The 16,368-nt window shown below is 36.9% G+C and overlaps 1 protein-coding gene across 1 annotated transcript in view; it reads right to left on the bottom strand.

The window, feature by feature from the left end:
• LOC145992043 (C3 and PZP-like alpha-2-macroglobulin domain-containing protein 8) overlaps positions 1–16,368 on the bottom strand; it is a 911,691-nt gene that overhangs the window by 657,259 nt on the left and 238,064 nt on the right. The window lies entirely within an intron of this gene.

Here is a 16,368-nt window from a genome sequence, read left to right as displayed (position 1 = left end):
TGTATTTTATTGTGAGGTAGTATTTGCGTAGAGATGAAAGGCACCGAGGAATCAGATATAAGCAGCGGAGTTCGGTGACTTGTCACCTATGTACTCGAAACTCTGATAAATGTGAAACTCTTATAACCGTCTTTTAAATGGCAAGACTGCAGAATATGGGCTGCTTAGAAGGAATGCGGTTCCTAATTTTTTGGTAAGGTATTGAAGTAAGTATTCGAGTAAAGTAAGTTGGAAAGTGCGGAAAATTTTTTTTATTTGAAAAAAAATGGAAAATACATGTCCAGGCTAGATGCTTTCCGAAGCGGTGAAACGATCGAGAAAGCGACATTGTTTCGCACGTTCCTGCATGGAAATAAAGAAAATGGTAAGGAAATCAATAATGTAATTTAACAGAACATAGGAAAAAGTAATAAAAGTAGAAAAAGTAAAAAAAAGTAAGGCTATCTGTGCAGTTTCACGCGATGCCGTTGAACTTTATCCTTACTGCGGATAAACGTATCACACTGCATTTAAAAGTTTCGAAAACCTGTCGCTTATCGCACAACACTTGAGCACACGGGAAAAAGCTCGTTAATTTAATGCCGGATGGCTACTTTGTCACGTTAGACTATCTTGGTTTTGTATTTATGCTAATGAAACCTAACCTAACAGACCTAACCTAACCTTATAGGCATTCCTCGTGAAAATAAATGAAAGCAACTGTTTTTAAAGAATATGACGTCGGAACACAAGACAAATGCTTATCGCACAACAATTGAGCACATGGGTAAAAGGTTGTTAATTTAATGCGTTTTGTATTTATGCTAATGAAACCTAACCTAATAGACCTAACCTAACCTTATAGGCATTCCTCGTGAAAATAAATGAAAGCAACTGTTTTTAAAGAATATGACGTCGGAACACAAGACAAATGCTTATCGCACAACAATTGAGCACATGGGAAAAAGGTTGTTAATTTAATGCCCGATGCCTACGTTGTCACGTTAGACTATCTTTGTTTTGTATTTATGCTAATGAAACCTAACCTAACAGACCTAACCTAACCTTGTAGGCATTCCTCGTGAAAAGAAATGAAAGGAACTGTTTGTAAAGAATATGACGTCGGAACACAAGGTGGCCAAACTGTTGTGCGGAGAGGAAAACCCCGAAATAAATGAAAGGAACTGTTCGTAAAGAATATGGACGCGAACGAATTGACAAATGCATTGCTTTTAGTACCAGGAAAAACATTTTTACGCGTAATAATATAATAGTAATCGTAAAAGGAACACCGGAAAATGGATGTAGAAGGTACGTACTTTCAGGGGATATAAATTTTGTTCGTCTATTTAGAGGAAAACAGCAGCCCATGTTCTGCAGTGAGACCGAGGTAGTATTTGCGTAGAGATGAAAGGCACCGAGGAATCAGATATAAGCAGCGGAGTTCGGTGACTTGTCACCTATGTACTCGAAACTCTGATAAATGTGAAACTCTTATAACCGTCTTTTCTTTAAACACCCGAACCTTGGGACGAGGTGTTGAAACCCCGAAGTGTTAGGCCGAGGCTCAATATACCCATCAACCAAGCAAATCCAGGGACGGATCTTGCAAGTAGTTGCTAGTTAACTTAGTTCTCCGTAACTCCAAAACCAACTCCAATGATTACTTAGAAATGCATAAGTAATGTTTACGTAAATCGGAAAAGACGTATATAACATGCAAATATACGTACGTATAAGGAAAGTAGTGGGAAAAATACACGAAAATATATTTGAGAAGATAGAGAAAGTGACGTGTAAATTTGTAGAACATAAGTGAGAAAAAGACGTGAGAAAAAGAATGGAAATATGTATGAAATACATGACGAAAAGATGATAGGTAAACACCTATACATAAATACGTGTAAATATATAGGAAAGGCGTGAGGAAAGGACGTGAAAGACATAGGTAAAGATGCGAGGAAAGGAGTGCAGTAAAATACGTGAGAAGACGACGTGAAAATATGGAGGAAAAGACCTTGAAAGTCATATAAATATATAAAATAAGTGAGTAAAATAGGTGTAAGGATGTGAGAGAAGTCACGTAAATATATATGAAATAAATGTAAGGATGTGAGAAGAATCATGTAAATATTCATGAAATACGTGAGGAAAAAGATATAAGGAAAGTCATCTAAATGTATGAAATGCTTGAGGAACAGATGTGAGAAAAGTAATATAAATACGTATATGCAGAAATACGTAAATACGTGAGGAAAAGATGTGAAGAAAGTCATGTAAATATGTATGAAATACGTGAATAAAATAGGTGTAATGATGTGAGGAAAGCCATGTAAATACATATGAAATACGTGTGGAAAAGATGTGAGAAAAGTCATGTAAATACATATGAAATACGCGAGGAAAAGATGTGAGGAAAGTCATGTAAATACATATGAAATACGTGAGGAAAAGATGTGATGAAAGTCATGTAAATAATGAAATACGTGAGGAAAATATGAGGAAAGCCATGTAAATACATATGAAATACGTGAGGATGATGTGAAGAAAGTCATATAAATATGTATGAAATACATGAGAAAAAGATGTGAGGAAACACATAAATACAATCAAATATGTAAGGAAAAGATGTGAGGAAAGTCACATAATATACACACATGAAATACATGAAAAAAGTACGTGTAAAGACGTAGAAAAAGATACGAGTAAAGGCGTGAAAATAAATGTGTAAGGAGGTGTAAATAAATATAAAGGAAAGTTCGTAAGAAAAGGACGTATAAATACATAATAACTACGAGAGGAATGGACGTGTAGATATATTGAAAGAGACGTTTAGAAGGTTGTCACCTCAAAGCATGTGCAATACAACTCCCTCCCACAATGATGTACTTAAATTTAGGCGCAGGAAAACCTTTTTTGCCAAGATGTAAGTTCACATTAATTTCTGATAGTCTGAGTGGGATTGTTCAATGCCTTCACCGGAAATACTGTTAAATTTGGGAACCTTTGAGTGGAAGGCAACAACGTTACCACTAAGCCCTTGGGGAAGCCGTGTAGCTCCTTAAGTTTAAAAGATTTCCCTAATAGAAAATTTCAAAACTAGCGTCAAAATTAGTATACGTTCAGTATGAATGTAGAACAATCATGTTCATTAAATAAATTAATATTATTATCAAAATAATTATGTTGACACGATTATAACAAGAAAATCATAATACTGAAATTATTTTTCAATATGTTTCACACGGAACGCGAAATTAAAACCATTTCAAATGTTTCTTCCAACTCGTTCAATGAAAAAATCATGGGGAAATAGACATAGAAGCAGCTTGTTATTACAGAACGTGGCAGTGAAGAAAAAGCAGAACTCTCTTTCTTGCCTAGCGAAGTTACCTATTGATTCATTTCGACCAGGAAGATAAAGGAGCAGAAATTGAATAAAACGTATTCCCTTGGGAATTACACACATTTAAAGCTGCTTCTTGGTTCCCCCAATAAAGGGCTCTACACTACGTTGGCAGTTTGGAATATGGTAATATTTGTTCAGGGCTAAGAAACCGAAAGAGCTCTTCCCCTAGTTTGTTCTTTCTTTTTCAAAGCGTTCTTGGAGTGAGCAGAGAGGAAGAATTTCCAAAATGGGAACTCCAGGGGGGGGGGGGGCGAGCAGCATACAATTCCTCCCTGGAGTGAAGGGGGCCCTCCTAAAGCCGAGGATATTAATGCTTTCTATTCCATTTCAGTTAAAAAACACCTTTCTGCCTTGTCTCTCTTTCTCTCTCTCCTGCTTCAAAGTTCTCGTTAGTTTTATAGCGGGACCGGCCAATCATGGAGGTGGTTTCAGGCAATGTTGCCAACTGCTGTTTTACCAGGGAGGCAAATATACTTATACGGTCAAGGTTGCCGTTAGAAAACGCCGGTCTCTGTGCAAACTATATTCGTAGCACCCTTATGTTTTGGAAAGCGAAAGTAGACAATTTTCATTTCTCCTCAAGCTCGTGTTTGCGTTAACTGTGTTATATTCCCACCTAGCAGTTAAAATCTACAATTACATGATGGGGCCTATTATGAGGGGAGATTATTAATGTACTGATATGCATCCCTTTGCTGTATGTGTTACGGTTGTACTGTAAACGTTCGAAATCCCGGAGAGAATTATGAATCACCCTGTATATATATATATATATATATATATATATGCAAGGGCGGCCGCAGGGAGGGGCCAGGTGGGGCACTTGCCCCCACTGAGATTTCTGGAAAAAGTTAATGTAATTCCAATGGTGAAATTGTAGCGATATTTTGTAACAAAAAATATTGTTTTCTATTACTTACAGATCGTAAGTTACAGGAACTATTATTATTATTTTTAAGTAGGGCTATATTTAAGCTTAAAGTCTATTTACATTGATTATCTGTATATAGATATACAGAATATAGAAATTTCAAATGTATGTAATTTCAAGAAAAAACATTAGTAGTAGTAATAATAGTAATGATAATGATAATAATAATAATAAATGTATGACTATCCCCCTTTGAAAAAACCTGCAGGCGTCCTTGGGCACACACTTACGGTTGACACTGGCATTTTTTTTTCATCGAATATTAGTACCATAGGGTTAGAATGTTAACAGCACAGCCAACAGCCGCCATTGAAGTTTGAATATCTCTGAATATTTTTTTCCACATACATAAACATAAAATATTATAACGAACATTTGTGTATAGAGATAAATGCAAACATTGTAGCAGAAAGTAACCTAGTTACTTTAGTCTAGCTGCGTCTCTGCTGGAATTTACTCAATGGCTGTCGCGCGTGGTTCCATACACTGGACAGGAAATTCTTCTTTTCTACGATAAGTGCATCAAAAAAACGAGACATCGATGAGGAATATGTGATTAAGAAAAAGTTGGGCACCACCTGCTGTACTCAACACACTCAGAAAGTTTGTCATACACCGGAGCCCACCCACACACAAACCGTAGGAGCTGAATCAGAGATCAAATTCGTCCTCCCCGTCTGCTGACATCTACTTCCCCTTTAAATTTTCTTCTCTCCTCAGATCATGAATTTTCCGACACTGTGTCGTCGAAGGGAAGCAAACGGGAGACGCAAAAAATGGCCATCAAAACCCACTTTTGTGCGAGAGATCCCCGGAGGTGTCAGCTGCTTCCACTTTTCTATACTTGATACCTAAGACGGAAGACGCGCGGGAAGTATATAAAGATGCACCCTGCGGTACCCGAATTCACGAATTAACAAGAACAATAACCACACTGTGTGTCTAATTAATTAATTATTGGTCTATTCCTAAGTAGTAGTTTTATTTGTTAACTGCTTGTGACTAAAGTATATTAACGTACGATAACGTACTTAAACTACAACAGCTATCTTGGCTATTTCCTCATTTTGAAGGGAACAGAAAGGTTTAATTTAACCCCTTTGACTCACTCTCGCTAGATTAGCTCACCGTGGTGGGCTTCCAACAGAATGAGTCCTATTCGAAAAGGTTTAATTTAAAACTACCGAGTTTTTGGCATCTAAATCAAATAGTGGGAAATGTTGGATGGACATGTACAAGTTAGAAGTGTTACAAAGATTTTCCAAGAATCATCATCCTTTAAAATGGCCTTATGGTTCGGAAGTTGTGGCACGGAATGACCTTCAATTATTAAAAAGTGACTTCAATTTTTTTACAAGTGACCCCAAAAATTGCCCCTCTTAAAATGAAAGCGATGTTTTTATAAATTACAAGAGTAGTAAATTCGTTAAAACCCGTTTTCTGGTGTTTTAAACTGCTTCTATATTTTTACTTCAAGGTTTCATAAAATACACCACAAGGTTTTCCCACAAATAAAAGTTTGTTCTGTGTGTCATCATCCTCCTTTCAGTAAGGTTATACAGGGTGTCCGGGCTACAAAAATACACACACATATTTAAGCATCGGTAAAGTTTATTAATTTTCTTGTCCTGGTTATGTACAAAGTAACTCAGAAGGTTCTTATGTACTTTGGTACACCTCAATGTTAGCACAATTTGTAGCTCGATACATATCCAAACGAATAGTCAAGCTCGTGCCAAGTCTTGACCAGAATTTGAGGCGTTATTAGCGCAACGACACGTTGTCTCAAATCACCCCAATCGTGAACTTTTCATTGTGCACATCTTTAATGAAACCCCATGCAAAAAAGTCTAATGGTGTCAAATCTGGGGATCTCGGTGGCCCAGTACTTTCTGCGCATGCGTGACTCAACAGCACGATTAATCGTCCAAGTGGACTACTGAAATCTTGGATCAATGGACAATCGACTGTGCTTCACTACGAGACAATACAAAGAGCAGTTTTCGCATTATAAGCAGTTATTTTTGTATACATCTAGTCATATATACGTATATGACTTTGATGTGGTGGAGCTTGGGCGCTGTCTTCCTATTGTCTCGCTCTGGAACCTGGTGTTCTCATTGGCTGGTGTCTTCCTTTTACGGAGGAGTGGATTCCAGGCGTGATTGAGCTGGAGTCCCAAGTCTCTGTTGAGATTTGCGCTTTCCCGTGAAATGGCTATGGCTTCCTTTAACCGTCGGTCCCAGTGAAATAAATTATTTGATCAATTGCCATAGATTTGTTAAAATAATATTGTAATGTTTCAATGACTATATTTTCGATTAATGGTGCACTTGCTAAAAAAGCCCATGCTACGAAATGTTCATATGTTAGTTATGCTAAAAAATGCATTTAAAATTGAGGAGACAACCGGGAAGCAGCAAAAAGGAAAACTTCAAAAATTATTTAAAAATGCAAGAAAAATGGCAAAAAAAGTACTGAATACCACTGTTTCGCCACATCACGACCAGTCTCTTCTAGTTTCGTTTTAACTCCACCTTATGCACATATAGGTTAATCAAGAATGGAAAAGTAGGATACAAATCAACATGTGCCTCTCAGGTATTGAACCCGGAAGCCCTTGAATATAAAATACAGATCTGTAGGGTCTCATCCACCCTCTAAAAAAATAAAGCCCTTTCACATCAAAGTAAAATTATTATTACATGATTATTATTATTATGATTACAAGGTGACGACGTAACCAGCACGCGGCATGGGGGAGGCATAGTCTGTTCGATTCAATATAAATTTGCTGCTGAGAAAGTTGTTCCTCTTAACCCTTCGTACACCAAGGTGGGTTAAAAATTGTCCACACTTTGATTCGGATAAGAATTTTTATGGATGTTTCTTTAGTATCATGTCATAACTCAGGTTTTGTGTCAAAAATAATGTAAATTTTATTTTCTGTCATTCAATACCTTCAATTTCTAGAAAATAACCCAAAAATTAAAAAAAGTTTTCGTGGTGGATATAAAGTACCCACCCTTGGTGTAACGTGTTACCATAATGTGCATGTAAAAGAACCGAAAACAGGAAGAGGAAGATGTGTTGTTTGTTGCAAAAAAGCCAGATTGAAAAATGTACATTTGAAGAAGTTTGCAAAAACAACAATTGTATATGGAAAATGTGAAACCTTTGTTTGTGGAAAGCATAGTAACCAACAATGACTTTTGGAAAGTACAAGTAATATAAGACAATAATGCTTACTCTGTAGCTTCCAACAACAAAAATAATTTATGTCTGTAGTACTACATCATTGCTCTTATAATTCGGGAAATATGTGAATAGAATTTCCATAATGTTAAAATATATTGTAAGAATAACACATAAAAATGGTGATATACTTAATAGAATTTCCATTATGTTAAAATATATTGTAAGAATAACAAATATAAATGTGATATACTTAATACCTGCTCTGTTCGTAGCCTTCAGTTGTCTTAGTTTATAGTTACTACAAAATAGAGAAGAATATTAAATTTTATGGGACAGAAAATAATGATTTATGAGGTGGACATTTTTTAACCCTCCCTTGGTGTGCGGTGTTACGCGTAACCCCTTGGTGTACGTAGGGTAATGAGCATATCTCTTCAAAGCCATGCTGCTCCATAATGGAAACAAGTGCTGTCTCCTACCGTGACTCATCCAGTGCATCTCAAAGAGAATTATAAGACCGTGATGAGATTGGTAGACGAGTATGTGTTTAACATCATCACAAAATACAAACAGCAGCAATCCTGATGGTTGTTCAATGTTTGTTTACCAAGTTTGCTCTTCTACCTTGCTCTTTGGAACAGTAGAGACCTCAAGGTACACTGCCGCTGAATTGAACTGTCACTGAAGAATAAGAAGAAGTAAGAACTACAGGCGGATAGGCAGAAGATGCTATCAGGGTAACGTGATTGGTGTTCTTGTATGTAGATTCTTGAATGTAGTTTATAATCTAACAGGACTCGTTGTAGTTTCAAGGTCTCTTCAGTCCTAAATTTTACAAAGGGTCTCAAGAGTCTTGCCGATCCCCGTGCCGGAGTGGTTAGTACAAGACTCCAAGGTATAGGTTTGATTTCCGGATCTGAGTATGGGTGCTCTTTGTAAGTGCCACTTATAGGGTAACCACAAGTCCCATATTGACCGGAATATTCCCGCTTCAGAGGCGCGCTTCCGTCGTCGCGCCGATATTACTAAACAAAACAATAGTTGCCCCGTTTTATAAAAGTTTAGGAGTTAGCTTAAAAACCTAGTCTAAATTTGAAAAAAAAAAAAAAAAAAGAATTGAAACTTTTGATGGAATTTTTAAACTAGCGTCATAGCAACACTGTGACGAAACAGCTGGACTGCGTTTCAAACACTTCATAACAATCAAAAATTGTCGTCGAGAAATTTCGAGCAGACAGCAGTTTACTGTATAAGTTGACTCTTATCGTGGGGTTGTATTGTTTTGTGTGTGTGCCGTTATTTGTAGAGCAGTGAATAAGTATGAACAAGAAGCGTACAAGTAGTTTCAATACGGACCTACAACAAGAATTTCAAATTTCTGCATCTTGACACAAACTCAAAAGGTAAATCTGGTGTTGTGTGTCAGATGATAAGCTTTGGGAGAAGTTTCATGAATGGTGTTGAAGCATATAGCTGTTTTCAGTAAGATTGGTTCTTCTGATAAATACTTCTGGCATTCCTCAACTTCAGAACTAACACCAAAAGTTGATCAGAAAGGACCAGAGAGAATGTCATACCAATATTATCTTTATTAAACAACGGTGGATCATATTTCATTTATCATTTTGAATGCATCATATATGTGATCCATACTTTAATAAAAACAACAATAATTTGTAATTAGGCCTAACTGATTTTCCAGGAGGGGGTAGGATAAACTGACCTCCTTGGGATGTCACGTTTTTGTGTCAAAATATTATAGTCACCCTAGCCACTTCATCAAGTTCATCGTATCATCATTCATGGTCATCTCCATGATGAGCCGAAAGTTGCAGAAAAGCGAAGTAAAATAAACAAAGTCAATCAATATTAACAGTCTTAGTATTGGGAGGACACTATTAGAACAGGTATACTTATATGAAACAATTAATGGTAACTTAAATAACAGCTACCTTCCCGGTAAATACCTAGGTACAATTTCATACAAAAACAATCCAAGCAAAATAAATATTTTTACTTCTAAGTTTTCAAAAACTCCGAAAATATAAAAGAAACATACCAATAAATAGGAAGTAGTTGCAATAGCCTTGCTTGTGACCACCATTCCCTACACGTTTTACTTGCACTTTGTAAATACAAAGGAATAATAGACTCAATACTTTGATTGTAAATAAGAAGCCTTGGTTCTCACCACCATTCCCTACACGTTTCTTACATTTAATAAATACAATGGAATAATAAACTCAATACTTTGATTGTAAATAAGAAGCCTTGCTTCTCACCACCATTCCCTACACGTTTCACTTATATTTAATAAATACAAAGGAATAATAGACTCAATACTCTGATTGTAAATAAGAAGCCTTGCTTCTCACCACCATTCCCTACACGTTTCACTTATATTTAATAAATACAAAGGAATAATAGACTCAATACTCTGATTGTAAATAAGAAGCCTTGCTTCTCACCACCATTCCCTACACGTTTCACTTATATTTAATAAATACAAAGGAATAATAGACTCAATACTCTGATTGTAAATAAGAAGCCTTGCTTCTCACCACCATTCCCTACACGTTTCACTTATATTTAATAAATACAAAGGAATAATAGACTCAATACTCTGATTGTAAATAAGAAGCCTTGCTTCTCACCACCATTCCCTACACGTTTCACGTACGCTTAAAAATATAAAAGAATAAAAGACTCAATACTTTGATTGTAAATAAGAAATACTGATAAAATATGGATTGTTAAATATCAATCTCAGTTAGGACATGTGTTCCTTGTGTTACATTTATAGTGTAAAATCGACATGAATTACTTACAAAACTTCTAAATAGATGTATAAAAATATATGATTTATGTTCTCGTGTATTACATATACTTCTGCGAGTGTATGTACGATTATATGTGTTTCGATATGTACATATAAGTTGTACTGTATCAACAAAATGAAGCCTACGCCTTCTGTTAATTGCATATTTTATTTCTCTGTAGAAGTGCAAATAATAAATAAACATGTCAACTTTAGTGTAAATGTTTGTTAATTTGACTTTTGTTTACTTCCTGTGCACGAAGAGATTCAAATGTTCCAAAATCAAAGAGAATAACTGTTCTTTCTACAATTATAGTTACTACAAAGGAACAAAATTCATGTTACATATTCTAATCATCATTTGTTGCTGCTTGCTGACGTGATTTATTTTTCTTCGCTTTTATGCTACATTGGGCTAATCTCGAAGACAATCGCAAATACATATGGACAGTACACAAGTCCCACAGAAGATTATACAGCCACAGCTGTACGCCACAGCCTCGTTAGTCTGCATTGTTAGTTGACATTTAGGTATCTTGAGAAAGGGACACTCTTTACACCCAGCCACTAATAGGGATTGAATCTTAGTTGCCACCACTATTTGTGTAATTTGACAGCCAATTGTGGCAAGAAATAAATGGTGTTAAACAATGCCAATTTCACATTTACACTGAAATAAGTGTTTTTTTAAACCAGGTCTGAGTTACTTGTAAGAGCACTCCTGGCGTGCAACTTTTTTTTTTTACGGTGTAGTAAATTTTGTGATACAGGCCAAAGTAAAAGAAACTATCTCCCATGGTTACAAGAGCACCACCGTGACCATGCATGTATATCAAGGCCAGTGTCATACGTGGTGACGTGTGGCGCGAGTTTCAGGTTATTTATTGGCCAGTGACGTCACAGCGGCTGGGATTAAATGCATTTAAAATGTTCTATGAGTTGGCAACACTGAAGAGAGAAGTCTCCAGAGACTTCTACCCACATTTCGACTCACACACGAAGACACACGGGAGCAGTTGCAAAACGTCACACCTACGGGAGGGGTGGAATTATGAAGGGGGAAAAGAAGAGGAGGGGTGTTAATTAGAGAGAGGACCCGGTGGAATCGAGGCACAAAACGGAAGTTTTTTTCTGTTGCTCTTTTAGCCCACTCGCGGACAGAAAACACGCTTGAAATATCACCAGAGGAGAAGAAGAAAAACGGCCTACGTGGCACCACGTTCTCGCGCAAGAATCACACTCTGTATTCATCCACGCTGAAATAGCACGAACACAGCATCAGAGATGTGCCATACAGAGACACTGGGAGTATCGAGTATCGTTTAAGTCCACTTTATGCAAAGATAGGCTAATCGGGACTGGACCTACAGTTTAAAGTGGGATCCAAATCACTGTGCAATGTGCCTCCCAGGTTTTGATGATATCCGGCCCCCTTGATTACAAGGCGACGGAGTTGTCACTACGCCATCGACGAGGCCCCATATCGAGTATCTTATACAGAAATTTCACACGCGACACGTGCCGCTTGACGATTTCACCAATCGAACGCAGACTTATGAGACTCGTCATGCAATTACGGCGCGGACATTGCTGTTGAATGGCTATTTCCCAAGCGACATGTGTCGCTTGTCGCTTCGTGTGAAAACTCACTTAGGGCTGTTACAAGTAACACTTGAGATTCCCCGATGCTGTTTCCTTGTAATGAAAGGGTCTCGGGTTCGATGCCTGGTGGAGGAATATAGTGATTCCTATTTGACTCTAAACTGTATGTTCTGTCCCAATTATCCTCTCTGTGCATAAACTGGATTCAAAACATACTTTGACAAATGACAGTTGCTATTCCTAAGTAACGGTCACTAGTTTTTTTGTTGTTTTTTTAATAAAGAACTCTGTAACTTTTTAAGTAAAGAGTATTTGGTGAATTTAGATGGTTGAAATATGTTAAGTCAATTGCAAAATGATGCTGTTTTGATAGAAAAGCTCGTTAGGTCCAAACTATTACGCGCTAGCGACTGCTCAACAGTTCATGTGCCAATCGCAAACTATAATGACTTACGCTGGAAAGGAGCGAATGGAAAGCAGAGAAACAGCGCTTGCGTCCGCGCTGTTGCCGCTTTTCAGTTTAATCCTCACTTTTCTTAGGTCTTATTAAGAAAGCTCGTTTTGCCCAGGTTTTCGCTGTAGCTGTTGTGCTCTGTACACATGTGTGCATTCCCCTGTAACATCTATTTGTGGCGTGGCCCCTCTGCAACGTGGAGTTGACAGTAGACAGGGACAACACTGCCTGGATTCTACTTGAAAGAGCAACGTTACGGAGGCGGGAGGGAACGGCAACAGCTTAGACCAAACGCAGATTACTACGTCCACTGATACAAAATATCAGTGGCTCTGGCAACCATGAAGCTGTGCTTAGTGTTGTATACATACAGGATAAAGATGCCGTACTTGTAGAGCTGGTAGCTTCGTAACGAGGCATCGAAGGCAGAAAAAGTATCAAGAAAATTTGTTCCCTGTGTATGATTTACACGCTGTGGAAGCTTAAGGATATTGTACGATGGCGTCATGTATTTTATGACATGTGAACTCAAATACCATCGTTTCACTATTAATAAATACGTGGGTTTGGTTCTGAGCATGAAACTATTTGCTAACTCATTCTGGCTCAGATGACAGGTGTTAATGGCAAGAACATCTCATTGTTTAACAAACAGCGTCAGTAGATAATCTGTTGTTGATAGGGGGCTGGACCGAAGTGACAACTGTCTCGACAACGCGGTGACAGGAGGTCGATATTGTGGTTTAACAGCTACCTAGTCGCAGTTGGGTAGTCATCCACGGGTGAGACCATTTTGGTGCTGAATGACATTTCCCTTGCCTCCAACGACCATGGCAATGTTACAAAAAAGAAGAAGATTACAAAAGGAAGAACTGAACGTTGGCCAATATAATAGCTCACAAGAGTAACTACTATGAAGTAATGAGTTTCGATTTCTGTACTAATAATTTTGCGTTTTTGGAACATGGATTACTGCTGATACCATCATGGTTGGATCTAAGCCCCCGACTATTTTATGCAAGGACCTCGCGTTGTAGAACGCCAATATATACCCATAGTTCAAAATGACGTGAGAAAATATTCACATTTACTTGTCTATCTTTGACATTTTCAAAAAAATCTTGAAGCTTAGAAAGGAAGCTTCTATGCGTATTAGAACACCACAATTACCCTACAATTTGTCAACAGCGTACATGGTTTAGGATAGGAGGATGCCGTGAGACCAGGTAACTGCATCAATTTATAAATTTGTAGATGAAATTCATAGAGTTTGTTCCGGTTGCTAACTAAACTAACAATCTCGAAGGTCCATTGCCAAAATATTTATATTCTGGGCAGGTCCAATTCGCTCTTGGCCATCATTACCTATTTCCTTCATGTGGTCGTTTCATCTTTGTCTTGCTCTTCCTACAACTCTCTTACCACCAGGTTTTCCAACAAATATCTTTTTAAATATTTGTGTGCTATCCCATTCGGTGTTCTGTCCACAGAATGCTTCATCATTTAATTATTCGAATGATATTATGGGCTGAATACAGATTGTGCATTACGGTACTGTATAACTTTCACCCTTCACATGTTGTTTCATATCATCTAGGATTTATCTTGAGGTTTTATTTTCAAATATTCTTAACATATATTACTTTTTAAGTGTAATTCCCCACAGGGATGCCCATCCCACCCCAAGGCCAATGGCGCATCGCCCCAAAATCATGTCATGTGCCCCCCCCCCAAATCATATCATTCGTACCCTCAAGCCACATCGTGATCCCCATAAAGTATTTAATTACTACAGTGTGTCTATCGAAAGTAACTTTTTCTTAGCTGTACTGAACACTATACTTGATTTATCCCTCCTCCCTAAACAGGGGTGCCCATCACTGAAGACCGCCTCTAAAATCGTTAAACATAATCCCCCCAAAATAGTTTGGATAAATACGTAACAATTGATCTCGTATTTGAATGAAATACCATATTAAACCGTCCATATTTTTTTAATTATTCCATTTAAAAAAAAAAAACAACTTAAAGCTAGAACATTGATTGATTAAATGTAGTAAATTCTGTAGATATAGCTACATATAAATAGTGAGTGGGATTATAAAACTCACAATTTGAGTTTTTAATACAAATTGTTACACAACTTAACACAAAAATAGAAAATTCAATCTTGGTAAACCAAATAACATGCTGCAGCCGTATGACCGATTAAATTATTGTTTCACAAGACATTACAGAACCTCAGCTAGAAATTCTTAAGCTCAGGACTATAATATAATACAGTTTCTCTTTCAAAGAATCCACCCCCCCCCCGTTTTCTTGGGTTAAATATCACTATTTTAGTAATCCATACCAATCATTGCGTGTATTTTATCTTGAGTGCAAATTTAACTCGTTAAAGTAAAATTTTCCTGTGACGAGAAGTTAGAAACGCGGATTCGTAATATTTTTGTTTCAAATGATTACTTTGCTTAAAATTAAGCAGTATACCAACACTAAGCATTATATTTTAAGAAGTTTTGTTATTAATGAATATCAAGAATATCGCTTATCTTTTTGTAGGTCTAATGTAGCTAAAATATAAAACTTTATATTCACCTTAGTAAAGCGCGAAACACGCAATCTCGCAACACATTATTGCGAGCGAAGCGAGCAAGACAATTTTCACATCCATTTCTCTGCACGCTTTCAAGAATATTAATTTAATGGGGTGTCAATACTTTCATAGGATGCCGACATATTTAGTCTTTTCCAGCTATTTTTTAGGCACATATGTGGATAGCATATCGCTAAATACAGTCTCCACTACAGAAATCCCTTGACAATCTAAGATGTAACACTTTATCAAGTTCTTCCTATCTATCCCTTTAAATTTAATACTCAATCTTACCACCAAAATGTCCATGCCAATTTTAGACTTACTGTTGATATTGAAGAGTGGATATTGCCTTCTCAAAAAAATTAATTCTCAGTCTCCACACCAGAATTTTCGCAAGACTAAGGCAATAGAAATACACAAGAATTGTATACCTCCCTCAATTTAATGTTCAATCCCCCTCCAACTACCAGTCATATTCTAAGACCTAGAGTTGGATACTGTGTCCCCCACCCAACGTTTAATTCAGAATCCCCCCACACAAAGCCCACGTGTCAATTAAGGCCTAATATGTAAGAGTTGTATATTTCTCCCACACCCCCTTCTCCTTGGAAAATACCCTCAGACACTTTATTTTCTTCATCTAATGAATTATATGGTGCATATAAGGCGTGAAAGTTTTGCATATATTTTGGGAAAATATATAAATGTTGAATTTTATATTATTTGAAGGGAAAAAATCCCCCCAAAACTTTCGATGGCGCAGCCTGAGCCATAATCTCCCCTGTAGGCGCCCCTGATTCCCCATATATTCTCATTCATAGAGAACTACAGAACAAAATACTGTTTTATATATTTTAGACGACAGAACAAATATTCATGAACAGAAAAGTAAAATGCAACATCTGAATTAAACCTGCTTTTAATTTCCTCTTTGATTTCGTTTTCACGTGTTATTATTAGTCCTAAATGTTTGAATTTAGAAAATAATTGAAATAGGGTATTTCTTACAATTAGGTTTTGTTTATTACCTACTACTTGGTTTGGGCCTTTAATCTTGTACTTAGATTTCTCTGTGCAAATTTCCAGTCCTATTGCCTTTGCTGCTCCTCACATTATTTTAGAATTATGTTTAACAGTATTCGCATCATGAAAAGCAATAAATATTCCCTCTTCCGCAATGAATATGTTGAAGGTCCTCATATAGTTGCTATGATGAATGCGAAATCTAAAAGAGCATAATTGGTCGAGTTAGATCACAGACCTGTTCTGAACACACACAGCTCCTTCGTTATTCTAAAATCAATTTTTACTTTCACTTGAAATATGATGCAATTTTGTACATATTAAAAAACAAATAATATTAGTAATGAAAAGAAAA

Source organism: Lepisma saccharinum, chromosome 9 (genome assembly GCF_977018435.1).
Source record: "Lepisma saccharinum chromosome 9, izLepSacc3.1, whole genome shotgun sequence".
In the NCBI taxonomy this organism is placed as follows: domain Eukaryota; kingdom Metazoa; phylum Arthropoda; class Insecta; order Zygentoma; family Lepismatidae; genus Lepisma; species Lepisma saccharinum.
The sequence above is the reverse complement of the archived record's forward strand: the minus strand, read 5'-3'. Positions and strand labels throughout refer to the sequence as shown.